Here is an 18,139-nt window from a genome sequence, read left to right as displayed (position 1 = left end):
CCGCCGTAGTGTAACATTTAAAATTTGATACGACGAATAGTAGCGCCCTATACGAGAGCAGATTATTTTTTGTTCAAAATGTTTAAGGCTCTAACACAAAAAAAAAATCTTTTCGTAGCATAGCTCAAATGAACAACACATTTTTAAAAGAAAATATTTGTGGCAAAACTTTTCAACGGTTCATTATAAATTCTCATTTTGGAGGAAATGTACATAAAAAACACCGTCTATTATCGAGAGACGGGAAAATTTGTGATTGAAATAATATTCTGTTTGTTTGCCCCAAAAAAAGTATATGTTGAATATTGGCAGGTTCTAAAGTAATTATAATTCTAATTAACTTTTAGCTTTACTAAATAATAAAATACAAAACAGTATAGATATAGAGAACAGCCTTTTTTTAAAAGAAGGCAACATTTATAATAAACGCCAAAAATTATTGCCTCATAATAAAACGAAAAAACGTAAAAAAGATGCGTGCAGCATCATCAAAGTAATTGTGCTATTTTTCCCGAATGCCATTTCCCCGAATGACGGGTTTCCCCGAAAAGTGGTGACGAGAAAGAACGATAAACAATCAAAAGAAGGGAGAATTCTGTCATTCTCGGCTATACACATGTTGGCAAAAATGCTGAGGACGGTGAAACTCGAAAGAACCACCAACTTAATAGAGAAGGGTGCATATCAGATGGTCAGTTCGTTCACCACCTGAAATGTATAAAGTTACGACAATTATGAGTGCTAAAAACTTTTCGGGGAAGTGGGCAAGTCGGGGAAACGGGATATTCGGGGAACTGGCGTTCGGGGAAACGCCCTGAATGTCGCCCTGAACATTCGGGAAACCAACACTCGGGGAAAAGTAACACAACCTATCAAAGATCAATGTTATCAATTGCCGCCCTGTTGTCAATTGGAAACAAAAAAATACTAAAAAAATATAGCTCCAAAGAACAGCCCATGCATAAAAGAAGGAGAAATTTATTGAAATTTTAAATTAACAGTTTTCATACCTATAATTATGGTTACATCATATTTAGAAAAAAATAGAACAGTTAAAAGAAGGGTAAATTTGTGCTTAATATATAAAAATCTTAAGTACAAATTTTTTTCCAATAGCGAAAGAAGAATTGATATATTGAAAGAAGGGTAATTTTTGGATAAATAATAGAATACTATTGGCAATAACTTTCCCAATAAGCTGAAATTTATTCAAGAAAGAATGGCTGTTGAATAAGGTATCATTTTGTATCAATCAAATCCAAAACAAGCATGATGTCATCTATATAAATAAAAATGGAGTCGTGTTTGTATGCCATGAAATGATTTGAGAACGGGTCAATGGATTGACGCAAGTTTTTCACCGTTACACTCCACAAGGGATGCGACGTGTTTGTGCTATTAAAAACTTTAGGAAAGTCTGTGGAATAAATTGGGAAAACGGAAAAAGACTAAGGTTCATTTTGTATGCAGGAATTCTTGACGTTTTCCAACAGCCTACTTGATGGCAAGACGAAGTTTGCCGGGACCACTAGTTATAAATATTCAAAATAAACGTAAAAACGCTACAACAAGAGTATGAGTTACCAGGCGATCAGAATTTGCAGGCGGATTTTCTCATCATCCGGATACTTTCTATGCCAATTGACCATTTTTGCATGTGTATATCGTGTGGCAGGTACGAAGATACTCTATGCCCTGGGAAGTCGAGAAAATTTTCAACCCGAAAAGATCCTCGACCGGTGGGATTCGAACCCACGTCCCTCAGCTTGGTCTTGCTGAATAGCTGCGCGTTTACCGCTACGGCTATCTGGGCCCCCAATTCTCCATAGTAATTTCCATATAAACCTACATCGTCTTTGGGCCACCTTTAAATCACCACCTAGAAAGCTGAAAATTTCACAGAACATTTTGAACAGCCCTCATGTACAGCTGTCCGGACTTTGATTTGAAAGTGTCCGGATACAAACAATAACTAATTAATTACTGAGATGTCCGATTTGAAAATGGTCTTCGGCAAAGTCGTAGTTGATGAATGTATCTTACATTATCAATGTAGCTCTAATCCCCAAGAGCACTTGGGTAAACACTATGACCGATTGAATGATTTGCTTGATTTTTCCATAGTAATTCCCATATAACCTTCGAAGGGCTCGTGCAGTCTCAGTTTCCATCCGAATGAGCTCAAACTTTGGGAGGACACTCAGAATTTGATCTTGAATCGAATAAGCGGTGTGGAGCAAAAACATTTTTTTGAATCACTCTAATACACCATGCTAGCGATGGGACTGATGTGCAACTGAAACGATGTTGTCATATTGCAACTTATGTTCATTTTAGTTATTCCTGACCAGGCTTGGGAACTGTGATCACTATTTACCACAGTTCATCGATTCTGCCAGTCAACCACAACACAAAGCAGCAGCAGCATCAATACCATCAGGCGTTGCGCTGCCAACGGTTCACACACTGCTTGAATATTTTTGTCTCATCGCAATGATTGTTTTCGGGCAGCCATCTCGAGGTGAATAATTGGAAAAAAAGTTAAATAATTCAATCACTAGTATTTCGCTTGTGTTTTCAACTAATGGATCATTGAAGGTAGTTTTTGCAAGTGCTCGCCGCATCAAAACAAAGGCGCCACTGTATATGGGATTTAACATTGTGACAGCATTGCTGTTCTGTCAAACACACAAGGCTACGGTGGCGCTATCTATGCTTTCCATAACGGCCGTTTTGGTTATTTTAATGATCCATTGAAATCTCTTAGCGCTAATAGCAAGAACACAATCATTCCGTTGCGATACATATAAACAAGTTCAATTTCATGATGCTTTTATCGAGCAAAAATCCAAAACCCCGAAAACCGGAAAAATCGTGTCACCACTGTGTTCGAGTCATTTCGCATTCGGGTTTGAAAAAACTTTGGGAAGAAGAAGATTACAGTTTTCAAAAGCCGTGACATTTTTTTGTTTTGAACGGTCATGGTTTGCTTTGGATTTTGGTGGTCGTGTAGAAAAATATGAATGTCGAGGTGGTAATGTTTGCTACAGTACATTTCCCATCCCTGTTCCTGACGCCCAAGCAGATCCGAATTCATTTGATTTGGTTAACAAAACTTAGTTGCATCTCAAACATCTCTGTGCTAGTTTTGAGGAACCGTAAAATTCACGGTTCAGCCGAAGTAAGGAAATAGAATCATATTTGGATGAGAATACGATTTGAAAACTTATGTTTTGCTGTACTTGTTATTAATATGAGAGTCTTAATAAAATCCATTTAATTAAACTATTAAGGACTCAAATGGAATCAGCGCGATTCTCTCTAGTACTCTTTGATGCGATTTTCAAATTAAGCAAACAAGAATCATATTCCTAGTCGTCAAAGTGAGTCCAAATGAAAAAAGACAGTTAATTGCATTTACTTCTATCTGCTTAGTTCGTAATTGAGAACACGTTATTCAGCCAAATGATGTAGCTATGAATTGAGTTTCGTCAGCAACTGAGATCGACGATCCTAAATGCATGAGAGGTTGTTCTGTATTCCCCAAACATTGTCACCTACGTTCAAATGGGAAGCACATATTTGAAAACTGCACCCATGGCCAAGAGCACCCTCAAGAAAGTCCCCACTTGGTAGGCTGTTTTAATGAGAAATTTGCGCCACTAATTTGCATCCAATCCAGTGGCAACTCGTGCGCTTGATTTGACACTGAAGCTGAAGTTCCAGCCTCCAGAGCCAACATTTTTCTGCAAATTCAGCATCCAAACCACCCTGCGATTGCATTGCATTCAGAAGGTGTCGGGCTGCTTAATGAGGATCCGTGTGTTGTGTTGCAGATGACGACGGATGTGACGAGCGAATCCTTTTTAATAGTAAGGAAGTTAAAGCGAGGCGAGGAGACGCATGCAACAGTTACGCAATTATGAAATGATCTACCTTAATGGTAGCAGTAAAACAGTCAGTCAAGAGCCTTACTAGTACTCTTGGCCTAGGCTCGTCTTGTGGGTTGAAATTTTTTTCCGTTTATTACGTTGAGCGCAAATCAATATCTCATCGCATCGTTTGCTGTGAAACGCACATACATTGTTGATATATCTGGTCCGTAGCCAGGAAACAGTTCACAGGGGTTCTTTTTGGAATATTAAAAAAATATTTTCGAACATGCGAATCAGTTGAATTGAACTTCTGGGATCATTGCAATGCATTGGGATTATTTTTTGATCAATTCTGTAAGGGACCCATATAGCCATATAGGTAAACGTGAAATCCCTGAGGAAATTCAGGTAAGTCAGATGGGAAAATACTGTATAATATTGGTCTTAAAAGACTGTCTCGAGGAACAACAAATCTTACAGGATATCATTCAGACTTGGAGTTCTGATAATTAACCTGAAGAGTCGATTAAAATCAAATCAATCGTAGAAGGATTGAAGGCACGATAATAGGCAAAATTTAAGAAGCTAGGTATAATTCTGCGGTATAATCAAATTGTACTCAAATGAAGCAGTAAATATTTTTCAAAGAAAGTTAATTCGATTTTCCTTTTTATAGCATTAAATGCAGCAATTATTATGTTTTAGACTCTTTACAGTTACATACACTACTTTGTCTCGATAGTTGTTGAATATTATAAAAGTAAGTTTTGTAACTAAATCTGAAATCGACAAGAATTGCATTTAATCAATAAACAAATATTGCAGCTTTAGCGATACTCTGTGGAAGAAGCGAGTTGTTCAAAGACATCCGAAATCACACCAATAGAAAACTAAATAACTTAAAGATTGTGAGGTACTATGAATCGGAGATCGGATGTACGGCAAACAAGGTCACAGACTCGAACTATAACAGCACCTTCTTACTTCCAAAAAATACAGGCTAACTTCCAAAATAAAGACTTCTTCTTCTTGGCATTACGTCCTCACTAGGACAGAGCCTGCTTCGCAGCTTAGTGTTCTTATGAGCCCTTCCACAGTTATTAACTGAGAGCTTTTTTCGCCAAAGTTGCTATTTTCGCATTCGTATATCGTGTGGTAAGTACGATGATACTCTATGCCCAGGGAAGTCAAGGCAATTTCCATAATGAAAAGATCCTGAACCGGATCTTGGAGTTCGAGAAGGAGTACATTGAACGAAAATACGAACTACTAGAGCAGCAGGACGAAGCTGATACGTCAAGCTTGCATAGTGAGCGGTCCAATCGATAAAGCAAGGTTTTAAGGGACGAATGACCTTCGGGTTAAAGTCCCTCTCAAACAACAACAACAACAATAAAGCAAGGTGAAGGAATGGGTTCATGAGCAGAACAGTGCTGTCTGACGGATCTACCAGCGTAAGTGTTGAGAGCAGTGACGCTAGGACTTCAGTTGATCGGAGGATCGTGAAGATTACGTTCACTCGATTGAAGACAGGGATGAGGGTTACCCTCATACGAGAAGGGGCGGAGAGATACCGAAACCCTTCGGAAAGAACACAATCGGTAACAGAAACAGCAAGAGAAAGGAATTGAAATGCATTGCAAGCGTGAGCTAGACCTGAATGGTAAAATCAACGAACTGAAAGGTAGCAAAGAAGAGCAGATCGAACTACAGTGGCGGCGGGAAGCCGACCTCTTACGTCAACTGCGGCGTTGAGAAGAAAAAGATGCAGAGTTCAAGAGAAAGCGGCAGAAAGAACTGGAGTAACGAGACGTGGAGTGACAACTATTGAAAGGGATAGAGCGAGCGTTCCTAGAAATGTAGATGTCAGCACAGCAGAAGCAGATCGGCACGTGTGACTCACAAGTGAATGGAGCACATGCGGCTCCTGCGCAGGCGGTATTCCAACTAACGGAGCTACCAATACCGGAGGAGATCCTCGTCGGAATGATATTGCAAAACCCCAGGCAAGTAAAAGAAGGCGACAATATTCGTTGCCAGAATACACCTTCGGTAAGTGAAACTGTACGGTTTGGGAACACTGCTAGAGTAAATGAGGCGAGAAGGTAGATGGAGCAACTAACTGTGACTTCTGCGGAAAGGTTGATATGAGGATAGGAAATGGAAAGGGGAGAAAATGACAGAGTGTGAAGAGTAAAGACGCTAATAAACCGGGCTCTAGATTATCGTAGTAACTATAGTGAATTAAGATGAAAAATCCGAATTATTATCTCCTCTGCAGAAACTCATCCATCTGCCATTCCCTTGGGATCGACCACTCCACTCTATGCCCCCTCACCGCTAAAATGAAATAGATAAATTTTCATTGACCATTCTAGTGGGAGGTCTATCTCAATACTCGATTCCACTAAACCCATCAGTGCCTATAATTGCCCCTTACACATCCACCCCACATGAACCTTCATCAGATTTGCCCGTTTCCACTCTCATGCGGTGCCCCAAAATGAATCTGTAACGTCATTTAGAACCGTATTCTTAATTTTAGTTCTCATTTATACGATTTATTTGTTATGCATGCTAAAGTTCGTCAAGGTTTGCAGAAGCAAACCCCCCTTCCCTGTCAGCATACGACCAAAGTTCCCACCGGGGGTTGGTTATCCGATCTTCCCCAAGTTTACTCGTACCCCGGCCAGTACCACGAGGAGGTAGGGATAGGAGTTGCTGGGCAAGAGGCTAAGGACCACACAATGGGGACGATTTTATTCTTGTAGGTACGCGAGGTACCAATGGTACGCCATGCCCAGCCATTTACCGTGCTATGTAAGCATAATTTGATTGATTAAGTGAGCAACCCACGTTGAATAGGCCCTCCTTGCACAATCAACGTGAGCGCCTAATCTGGGCTAGTCAGAAGTGAAAGCCCTCCCTCGGATACGACTTTGTCTATTTGTGGCCGTCAAGTTGTCCGAGGTACGCCAACCGGTCACTGCATTGTCGTGCCACATCGGTTAACAATCGTCTCGACGTTCGTATGATGACTAGCTCGCCAATAAGTCGTGCGGCGTGAGCTGAAATCTTATTGGAAGCTCATCACTCCACTGCGTGGGGACGTCTCTACCCCGGAATCAACGCCGACGCGCGAGTCAAATGGTAGATATACCGGTCGATGGCGTAAGTTTGGACGAGTGCTACTGGTGAGTAATTGCAATTGCACATTCTGCGACTATTGGGTCATGTAGGACCGTCGACACAGGAACGTCGCAAAGAAGAAGGTCAGATCTGACGATTAAATAAGAATTGGCTCAAATCTAAACTCGAAATTGATATAAAATTTGAAACAACTGGAATACAAACATCAGTGTCGCTGCTCGGCGACCAGTGAGAGAAACTGAATGTTCGAAAGGTTGTTGTCTGTACTTTTTGCCTCTGGCGCCAACTGTTAGCGTTTAAAAGCAAAATAAACAGTCGTTACCCTATTGATTTGAGCTCGATAATTGCAGTTAAATAAAGTAACTTCGAATTGAATTATTAATTTAAATAAACTTACTTCTAGATTATTTAGATTACTGCACTAGTTTTATCACGTCACTAATTGGTATTTGGCAAGATTGTTGTTTGGGTTTCTCTTAGTAAATACGCATTTCCCCCTTTAGTTAAATTAGGAGTTATTTTTCGGTTTAGGTCATTTTGATGATTTTATAATTGATTTTGATTAGTTTTAGGAGACATTTTGGGCTGTTAAGTGCGACATCGATTCTTTTTAACTAGGTTGACCTGCCCTGAGAGGGTAGTTTCATGCCGGGTATTTGAAAACAGCTAACCGCCCCTCCTTATCGGAAGATGGCGCTTAAGCCATTTGCTTAGCGTAACGGAACGGAACGTTAAAAACCTCAATAAACTTGCTGCTGCCTTGGGCTATATTAGGCCTGTTGTGGTCCGGAACTCGCAAAAGGGGGCTTTTGCGAGTTCCGGACCACAACAGGCCTAATATAGCCCAACGCAGCAGCAAGTTGTGGCACAACAAGATTATTCTTAAACAATTTCCTTCGTTCACTGGGGACCCTAAAGGTGCATCAAAGACTAAGCCAAAGAGGCAGTTAGCAGTCTTCTTCTGCATCCGTCGACGGTTCCTCAGATCATTTCGACATTGTAAACTTTGTATAGGCGACCTGAGCGAATCGTGTACAACATGGTTTCGAAAGCAGATCGTTTGGACACATGGGTCACTTTGGCCTGACGGTGCAGAACTTGTGCGGTCATCTTAGAGCGGTCGGCTGGAGAACCATCTGTCCAATCCAATCCTGTTGCAGGGGCAAGTAGAAAACTGTCTCTTACTATCAAATTTGACTGGACACTTTGCCAAAAAAGCCTGCCCTAACGGAATGCTGAATCGGATGTTTCTCGTCTGGAATACATGCAATCCAAGCGATCCTATAACACTTCCCCGAAAACCATTACCCCGAATGGTCAAGTACCCCGAATGGTCAAGTACCCCGAAAACCAATATCCCGAAATCCATTACCTCGAATACCATTTCCCACGAATGGACCATAACCCCGACTTTTCTTGCCCCGAAAAATTCAAAATGGAGATTCGACAAATCAACACCATACATTTTTTTAAAATACTTAGTTGAGGTTACGCACGTCTTCTCTTGTTCGTTGGATGTCATTTTCTATCAAATTGTCGCTAATATATATGACAAAAAGAATCTTAAGATGCGGAAGTAGAAAACTTCTCCTCAATATGACGAAGTGTTCCCTACTTCAAAATATACTTCACTCAATGATATTAAATAACGGTACTAGCCAGGTAGCCGCTAATGAAACACAATTTACTACTTGATTTTTATTTGAATTCGTGTTCTTGTTATCAAAGATTTATTCTGCTTTTAATCAACAGCTATTCTTTAAGGGTCAAGTGAGAACCAAAATCTCTCTCACAGGCGTGCACTGTGATAATGCTGGTACTGATTTCGTTTTCACATGCTAAGGCGAAGTAGCCCGTCATTCGTTTTGGCAGCAATGATGGCTTTGCAGCGTGCAATTAGAAAGTGATAAATTTCATTCTTGATCGTTTATATTGACTTGAAAAAGTATCACTGTACGCGCCAAAGTACATAAAGTATACTCACAAGACGCGACGCGAGACAAAGACTGCCCATCAGTTTATATTGGCCAAACGCGAAGGAAATTTAAAATCCGTTTGAGGGAACACCGAAACGCTGTGGATAACGAACGAGTCCATGAGTCTAGTGTGGCAGTACATTCTGTTGAACTCAAACACAACATAGACTGGGACAAGGCGAAGCTTAAAAAGAGCGTCCGAAAAGTTTCCCATTTAAATGCTTGGGAATCTATGTTCATCTCCAATGCCGAACAACCGTTGATGAATGACGACGATGCCCCGATAAGTTCGCCGCTTTTTCACTTGACGAAACTGGATTTCAAATAGTGTTATCTCTTTCTGACGTGTACTGGAGAAAGTACGAAGCTGTTTTGTTCTCTTCTATGTAATCAGTTGGACATCGTCCTGTAGATGGGCAACATCGAGCCCGAAACCGGTCGACGAAAAAGGTAAATGTTTAAATCCTTTATATGTTTGTAAGAACAATAAGTGTTGTGTCCAGTCTCACGTCGCGTCTTGTGAGTGTACTATAGTTCTTACGTTAGCACAAAATCTTAAAAATAAGTGACATAAAGTATGTTGATACTTTTTCAGCTGTGTCAGTGCAAAACCAACTGATTTTCTTTTATTCGAAATCATGAGATAAATTAGCAACAATCATCAACGGCGCGTATAAATATCAATGACAGCCTACTTCGCCTTAATGTTAATGTTAATGACCTCTACCGCCCTCATTCAAAAGCGTTATATCCATTGATGATCAACATATTCTGGAATGGCACTAGACTATTATACTGACAACTATTTAAAAAATGCATCGCTAAAGAACTGGCGATGATAAAAGAAGTAAAAAATCATTGATGAAAACGTTAAAATTATGATGCCGATAATCAATTTACAAGTACAATTTTGAATTTTAGCCGATAATTAAAAGAAGGACAATTCTCGTGTTGAAAGTTGTAATACCTACAAGATGTAATACAGACAAGTAATTCAGGAGCTTATTTTCAAGGTCGCCCGTCTGAAGTCACTGTCAACTTTGAATGTTGCTCAAGGCAATTGTGCCAGTCTTTTTTTTTGGCAGCTATCGCTTAAATTTTAACTTAAACAGTACAACTCGAAAGAACAGCCTATAACTCAAAGAAGGAAAAATCAATGGTCAACACGTTCACTCTGGCACTATACAACCTCGAAAGAACAGTCGATGATTGAAAGAATAAAAAATTACTGATAGAAATGTTAGTAGTTATTACGCCGACAATTATTTTAACACTGCCAGGAAAACCTCGCTTGTCGTACATAGAACAAGAAATATTGAATTTTAGGCTCAAATTCGCGAGCGTCTTTGAAGAATTTCTTGATGTGCATCATTGACTTTCAGGGATGTGTCGCATTCGGGCAACTGGTTTTCGGGGTAATTTGCCATTCGGGGTAATGGTTTTCGGGGAGATGGTTTTCGGGGTAATGGTATTCGGGGAAGTGTTATAGGACAATCCAAGCAGCTACGCGCTTCAAGCAGAGAATGTCATCAACGACCTGTGGCAGAGGAGGTCATCAGGCAGCGAACTGTATGACATTATAAAAACTGTGTGTTGATGCTCGCTGAAAGAAGCAGAAGAAACAACTTTGTGGCCGTTGCTTGACGGTACACAGTCGTTGGCCCGGATGCCAGAGACGCAAGCTTACGTCGAAAACACTCTTTCGGATGTTCCCTGTGACGCATTATGGGAGTAATGGACAAATAGACACTTTCAGGACGACGGTTCTTCTGTTACTATGGTGGATCAATCGATAGCGAAAGGGCTTGAAGGAAGCACTGCAAATTTGTGCATCCACTGGACCGGTGGAATACAAAACAAAAATTGTGTGCGCAGCAGGTTGTGATAGAAGTTTCAGCAGTGGAGAATGACAAGCGGTTCAAGACATCATATCCCAGCTAACAATTTCAAGCTGCTCAAACGCTTTTATAACTAATTTAAATCAGCCTTCGTTTGAACAAAAGCTGTTCATAGCCTCCACACACTCTTGTTCAGCTGTTAAACATCTAATTCTGGCGATTTTATTCAGCCTTTAGCTTAATTGAAGCTGTATGGAAGGCTGAATGAAGGTCTTGCATGCGCTCATTCAAGCCCCTTTCAATAACGTCATTTCTATTTCTAGAACAGATGGCAACCTGCGAAAGCTTAACAATCGCTTATTCATCCATTATTCAACAATAAACCAAAAAATGTTAAAATATTTACAGGTTCATAGTTTTGGGTTTTATAATCGCTACTAGCAGCTTCAAACACGCAGTAGAGACGTGCGCTGGAATTTTAAAATGAAGATAAGTAAATATGAAAATTGAGAATTGAACTGGGATTCACTGATTTATAACCACTTACTTTGACAACCTCTCCACATGAGGCTGTGTAAACATCATTGCACATTGGTCCCAAAGCCATATCTAGGAAGACAAAAATGATTGTGCCTAAACCGTCAATTTTAGATATATGGTGTCTTCGGCAAAGTTTCTCCATATCTTCCAGACATTTTTTTCAGAGATGTGAAATTAGGGTGGCCCACATGGTTTACGAGATCAGCACATAAACTTTTTTGCTGACGCATTTAGGACTATACAATGTTCTACAATGTTTTAGAACAACCGATTTGGAGCAACTTTGCCGAAGAACCCTAATTTCTATCTCCTATGGTTCGCGAGTTATGATTTTTTTTAAACAAAAAGTTAGGGTGGTACTGAAAAATCGGTTTTTTATTGATAACTTTTCATACGATAATTTCTCGCAAAAACTTTGTTCCGAGCACTTTTAGAACTTTTGATTGCGCAACTTTTTGCCGAAGAAACTTTTGTTCTATCTCTTATGGTTACAGAGTTATCAGAAATTTTCTTCGAAAAAAATGTTGTTTTCAAATGCCGATATCTCCGAAAGGCGCAAACGGATTTTCAATCTTTTGTCAGCATTAGAAAGATTATCTTTTTCTCTGTTTATGGTGAAAAAACTGTGAGGACGTTTTTTGTTTGAAAAGATTGACAAAATTTTGAAAATAATATGTTTTTTAACCGAAAATTGTCCATAACTTGAAAAATATTCGAGATAGCTTTTTGGTGCCTTCAGCAAAAATGTGCAAAATTGAAAGTTCTGAAAGTGCTTCATACAAAATATTCATAAAAAATCAACGCTTTAAGATATATTCACCATAAACCGAATTTTATATGGTGAAGAAAGCGAACAAAGAGATATTTTCTAGAACAATCGAAATAACTGTATGTAAAGTCATTTAAAATTGAATTATCCTGTGTTGATATGGATCAAAGTAAGCGGAATCTGAGGAGTTGAAAAGAGGAAAATTATTTGCTGAAGCAGTTTTCGAGTGATCAAGACCCACCTTCTGGTTCGTTACCTTAGACAAGTATTTGGGATTTATATCTGGTTCAAATTCAAGTTTCATACATTCTTCAACAGGCGAATGCTGCCCTGACTAAGTCGTTGTGGCAGATTTATTGGATTTGATTGAATTGAATGGGATAAGTTGGATGCCCAGTTAGAACAATTGCAGATACTTCTATATTTCAATGGGAGGATATTACGGGCAGTAAGGTTTTGGTAATTTGAAGGAATTCTTCAAAGTATACGTTTCGTTATCCTTTAGGGTTGATAATATAATAAACGGGACCGGTATTGAACGCATGACCTTCTGCTTAGTTAGCTGAAGCGGTAGCAATTTATAACCAACCACGGCATAGGTTAGCGAGACAAACATTATGTTGCGAGAAATAACAAGACTTCGTTTATGGATTAATGTTCCTTGGATCACTGTAACGTTCTACGCGCCGTCATCGTAATCATTGTCATCATTGAAACTTCAAAAGCAGTTTTTCTGTTCGAAAACAAAAATTATTCGATAAACATGTGTTCACTGTGTTTCGATTGGAGAATAGAATACAGTGAACACATTTTCCTAAAAAAAATTCTTGATTTTGAACGAAAAAACTGCTTTTGAAAATTCTGAAATCAATGACGGATCCTGCCCCCTTAAAACTGCTTCAGCAACAAACTTTCCCTAACTCCTAAGATTTCGCTTACTCTGATCAATCTTATTTCATTACATATATTTTCAATTTTAAATGATTTTACATACAGGTATTCTGGTTGTCCCAGCAAATATCTCTTTTTTCGCTTTCTTTTTCGGTTTTTGGTGAATATATCTTAAAGCGTTGATTTTTTATGAATAGTTTGTATGAAGCACTTTCATAACTTTCAATTTTGCACATTTTTGCTGAAGGCACCAAAGAGCTATCTCGAATATTTTTCATGTTACGTTCATGTTATATCTAAAATTGACGGTTTAGGCGCAATCATATTTGTCTTCCTAGATATTGCTTTGGGACCAATGTGCATAGCAAGCAAGAGAATAACTTATCCTTTTGTCTGAACAAGGGCTATGTTGAAGGTTGCATTGAGGCAGTGCTATGCGAAAAATAAACGAAGTTAGCTGTCATAAATGTGTTTTGATTTTAGTTTTTAACTATCGCTTCGCTCAGTCAATTAAAAAAAAATGACGTAGAAATCATCGTGATCGAGGGTAGAATTTCGTCTTGTTATTACCCAGGCTCATCGAGGCTGAACAAAAGTGAAAACCATTGATGAAAAATGGTTTGTTCAACTTGATATCCAGCTTTGAATGTAATGCTGAATAAGAATGTTTAATATGCTTTTCTTCAAATTATTGTTCAACTGTCACGGTGTTCAGCCTTGTACATCATTAATCAGCCAATGTTCAGATATTACTCTTGCTGTTCAGCTTTTATTGTTACTTGGGATGTTTACGTAGTCGGAAATCCAGGTTTAACCGAACAAAAAAAAAAATTTCAAGAAATGGAACGCCTACCTCAAGGGACTACCCGTAAAAAAAAATAAAGCAGCGGTTCCAGGGTTGATGGTAGGACTGAGTAACATACGCTTGCTAACCACTCTGAAGCTACGTAAAGGACGTAGCGGCGAGCCAATTGCAACAAAAACTCGTATTGGATGGTCCATATACGGAAGTCTACATGGGGGCGCCGATCAGCTGTTGCATCGTCAAATTGATAATAGCAACTCCTTCACATGTCCATCCAGTCATTATGATAAACAAAAACTGTTTGATATATTTTTAGTTTGGGAACGTTTTAAAGAGTAATAACTGCTGTATGTATGTTATTTGCTGTATGTAAATAAAAATGCATGCCCTCTAGGCCGTCCCTTATTTTTCGAAAATGCGAATTGTTATAAGTTCGTCATTGTAAAGTGCTCGTTTTGGTAAGAAAAAAATCAGGTAAAAATTTGAAGTCCGTACGTGGACGCTAAGTGGTCCCCCAACGGCCCTGAAGGTATTAGGAGTAGATGACCCCGTGCGCAAAATAGAGCTCGATGCTCTAGTGCACACAGCATGGGTACGACAAGCCACTAGTAACAAATTGTCCTGCGCGCGTTAATGATCAGCATAGAAGTTTGTTTTCTTTGGGATGAGTCAAACATTACGTAACGCAAAATTTGCCAATTTTAGACTCCCTCCATCCCTCACATAACAGCTTTTGTATGAAAAATTTAAAATTTCTGTATGGATCGTAACACTATGGAAGAACTCCTCCCTTTCCTTGTTGCGTTACGTAATATTTGAATGATCAATTTGTAGTTATGAATTTGATGCCAGCGTGCAATGTTATGAAGATATCCACAGTATAAAATATTATTTTACTTAAAATTCTACGCTGATTATTAATTTGTTACTAGTGGCTTTTCGTACTCATGTTGCATACACTAGAGCAGCGAGCACAATCTGGCGCACGGGGTCATCTACATCAAATACCTTTAGGGTCGTTGGGGGACCACTTAGCGTCCACGTACGGATTTCAAATTTTCACCTGATTTTTTTCTTACTAAAACGAGCACTTTACAATGACGAACTTATAACATTTCGCATTTTCGAAAAATAAGGGACGGCCTAGTGACCAGCTAGTGGCGTAGTCATGGCAGCCGATAAAGGTGATATTCCAAAGTGTTGCCCAGAAAATCCACCGATAGATGTGAACAACGTCAAGTTCATTCCAAAGATATCCAGTAATCTTCTCTCGGTAAGTCAAATCGTGCGACGAGGTCATCAGGTGCGGTTTTGCGATAATGGCGTGAAGGTGATCGATTCGGATGGTGACTAGGCCGTCTCTTATTTTTCTAAAATGCGAAATGTAATAAGTTCGTAATTGTTAAGTGCTCGTTTTGGTAAGAAAAAATCAGGTAATAATTTGAAGTCCGTACGTGGACGCTAAGTGGTCCCCCAACGGCCCTGAAGGTGTTATGCGTAGATGATTCCGTGCGCTAACTTGAGCTCGCTGTTCTAGTGCACGCAGCATGAGTACGAAAAGCCACCAGTAACAGATAGTTCTACGCACGTTAACACTTCAGTCGTCGCGCTGTTGTATTTTGTACAACACTGTTGAAAAAACCTCGCTTTTCATTCACAACACCAGCGTGGTGGTTTTACGGTGGCAAACCGCGCGACGACTGGACGGTTATTAATCAGCATAGAAGTTTGTTTTCTTTGGGATGATTCAAATATTACATACCTAACGCAAAATTTGCCAATTTTAGACCCCCTCCCTCCTCAACGTAACAGCTTTTGTATAAAAAATTTAAAATTTTTGTGTGAATCCTAACACTATGGAAGACCCCCTCCTTCCCCTTGTTGCGTTATGTAATTTTTTAACGATCCCTTTGTAATTCTGATTTTTATGTCAGCGTGCAGTTTTATGAAGATATCCACAGTATAAAATATGTTTTTACTTAAAATTCTAAGCTGATTATCAATTTGTTACTAGTAGCTTTTCGTACTCATGTTGCGTACACTAGCTGCTCTAGCTCGATTTAGCACACGGGAGTCATCTACACCTTATACCTTTTGGGTCGTTGGGGGACCATTTAGCGTCCACATACGCACTTCAAAGTTTTGCCTGATTTTTTTCGTAGCAAAACGAGCACTTTACAATGACGAACTTATAACATTTCGCATTTTCGAAAAATAAGGGACGGCCTAATGCCCTCTTTATCATTCGAAGAACGAGTCTTCCAATTCAGAATATTTAGGATTTTTTTAATTTATTAGAGAAACGTAATCTATACCAATTTCATACCGTAATACCAATTTCATGAGAACAGTTTACACCAACTTGGACTGACTGCATCAGCCATTGATGGTTTTGAACATTGCATCAATAATTTGATTCAATCACAATCAAAATCAGAGGAAGACATTTTACAAGAACAAGTTACATATTATGAAGAATTTTCGTTGGGATTTAACGTTGATGAATAGACGGAATAAAAGTTACCTGCGGCAGCATAAGCAAGGGTATTTCCATTTAATTTGCTACAATTAGAACGTGAATCCGTAAGAAGAAAAGTGGAGGAACTGAAATTAGCTGTTGCGCCATTGTCGTAGGAATTGTCTCGGGTATTTCTCTTAAAATTGAAACCATCAGCAAGCGATCAGTAACTGCAAATTGAAATTTGTTGGAGATTTCGCCTGGGGAATTCCGGCTACGAAAAACGTTGACGTTCATCTGCCTGGTACGAGCCTTACCGATTCTTTTGCGGGAAAGGCAATCCTAAAAGTTAAACATATGATTGACCCCGCAATTTGCGCATACAAACTGGTTGGTGTCTTCCTTTACAGGGAAGACGTCCTTAGCGTGAGAAGAACCTCCGCAAATCAAGCATTTAGCATCCATGTGGCAATGTTTTGTACTATGACCCCACTTTTAGCACCGACGGCACTGAGTTATGGAAATTTTCTCCAGGTTTCTGGAGTTGTTCTAATATAACACGGACATTGCACATGAGACTTGGATTTTCTGAAGCTTTAATATTGTTTAGATCACTTTTGTTAAAGTGAACTAAATAATACTCTTGAGAAAGGGACGACGAATGCCAGATTGAGTTCTCTTTTTCATAATGATTACTTGGAATCCAAGTAAACATTAATTCCATTTTTGATTTCTCTTCCTGTAATTTATAGTCACTTTTGAGACCTTCCAAGACGGCCTTGAACGAACTATCTTGGTTTTGCCTAATGGTGTAGAAGGACTTCGAATGGATACCGGTGATGCATCACTTTGTAATTATAATACTTTGCTTTAGTTCTGAAGATGGTCACGGAAGGTGAACCTTCTTCATCAATGTCCGAAGTTGAAATCGTCTTTATTCAATCATATACTTCAAACGTAAACATAGCAATCAAGAAAAGACCGAAAGTTCCTGGTTCATAGTTTACCAAAACTAGGTTAAACAACATCGGCACCAAATTCCGATGTGTCAAATATTTATAAACTTTCGCGTGGTGTTGTTCCCGTTTGAGTAACATGTTATTGAACAAAACGCACTTCAGCGACTTCCTATGAATTTGATCAATTCATCTACTAATATTGAATACATTACTCAACAGAACCTTCAATATTGTCTTCAAGGTTTTTCTTCTCTTTAAGATGTTCGAGAAAAAATCCTTGAATCTCTCAGATCTCCTGCCTAAATTACCGTTTTGATTCATATTACGGACAGCTTCAAATTCCGGACTTTCTTGTTTGTATGGGAAACATTTCACACGAAATGTTTCAATTTTCGCCATCCAAAAGTTCTCATTTTCGAGGCTCGTTTTATTAGGTTTTTTCCATGAATATCATTGCAAATTTATAATGCCCAACTACCTTAGACGTCTCTTAAGTGGTTGAACGATTTCAATTGATGATTTGACTGTTCCATTAATGATTATCATGAGCTGTCCGTAATTCGAATCAAAGCGTCCGGAATATGTGTGTGTGTGTGTGTGTGTGATACAATCCACCTCCCACTGGCCGGCAGTGCTTTTATGGAAGAAAATTGTATGCATGTATTTAATGATACCCTTCGATATCTTTATATCTGCAGACAATTTTAGCCCAGGAGATGAAAGGTGATAGCTCTACTGAAATTCCAACGACCCATTTCAAGAATGGCAGTAAATACACACACATTCTGAGGTCATTTTTATTTACAGTAAGCCCCGCATAAAAACATCCAGATATCAAATGGATATATGCAATGTTTTTACACTTCCCGAATCGAAAA

This window comes from Aedes aegypti, chromosome 1, assembly GCF_002204515.2.
Source record: "Aedes aegypti strain LVP_AGWG chromosome 1, AaegL5.0 Primary Assembly, whole genome shotgun sequence".
NCBI classification, from domain to species: domain Eukaryota; kingdom Metazoa; phylum Arthropoda; class Insecta; order Diptera; family Culicidae; genus Aedes; species Aedes aegypti.
Note: the sequence above shows the minus strand (reverse complement) of the source record.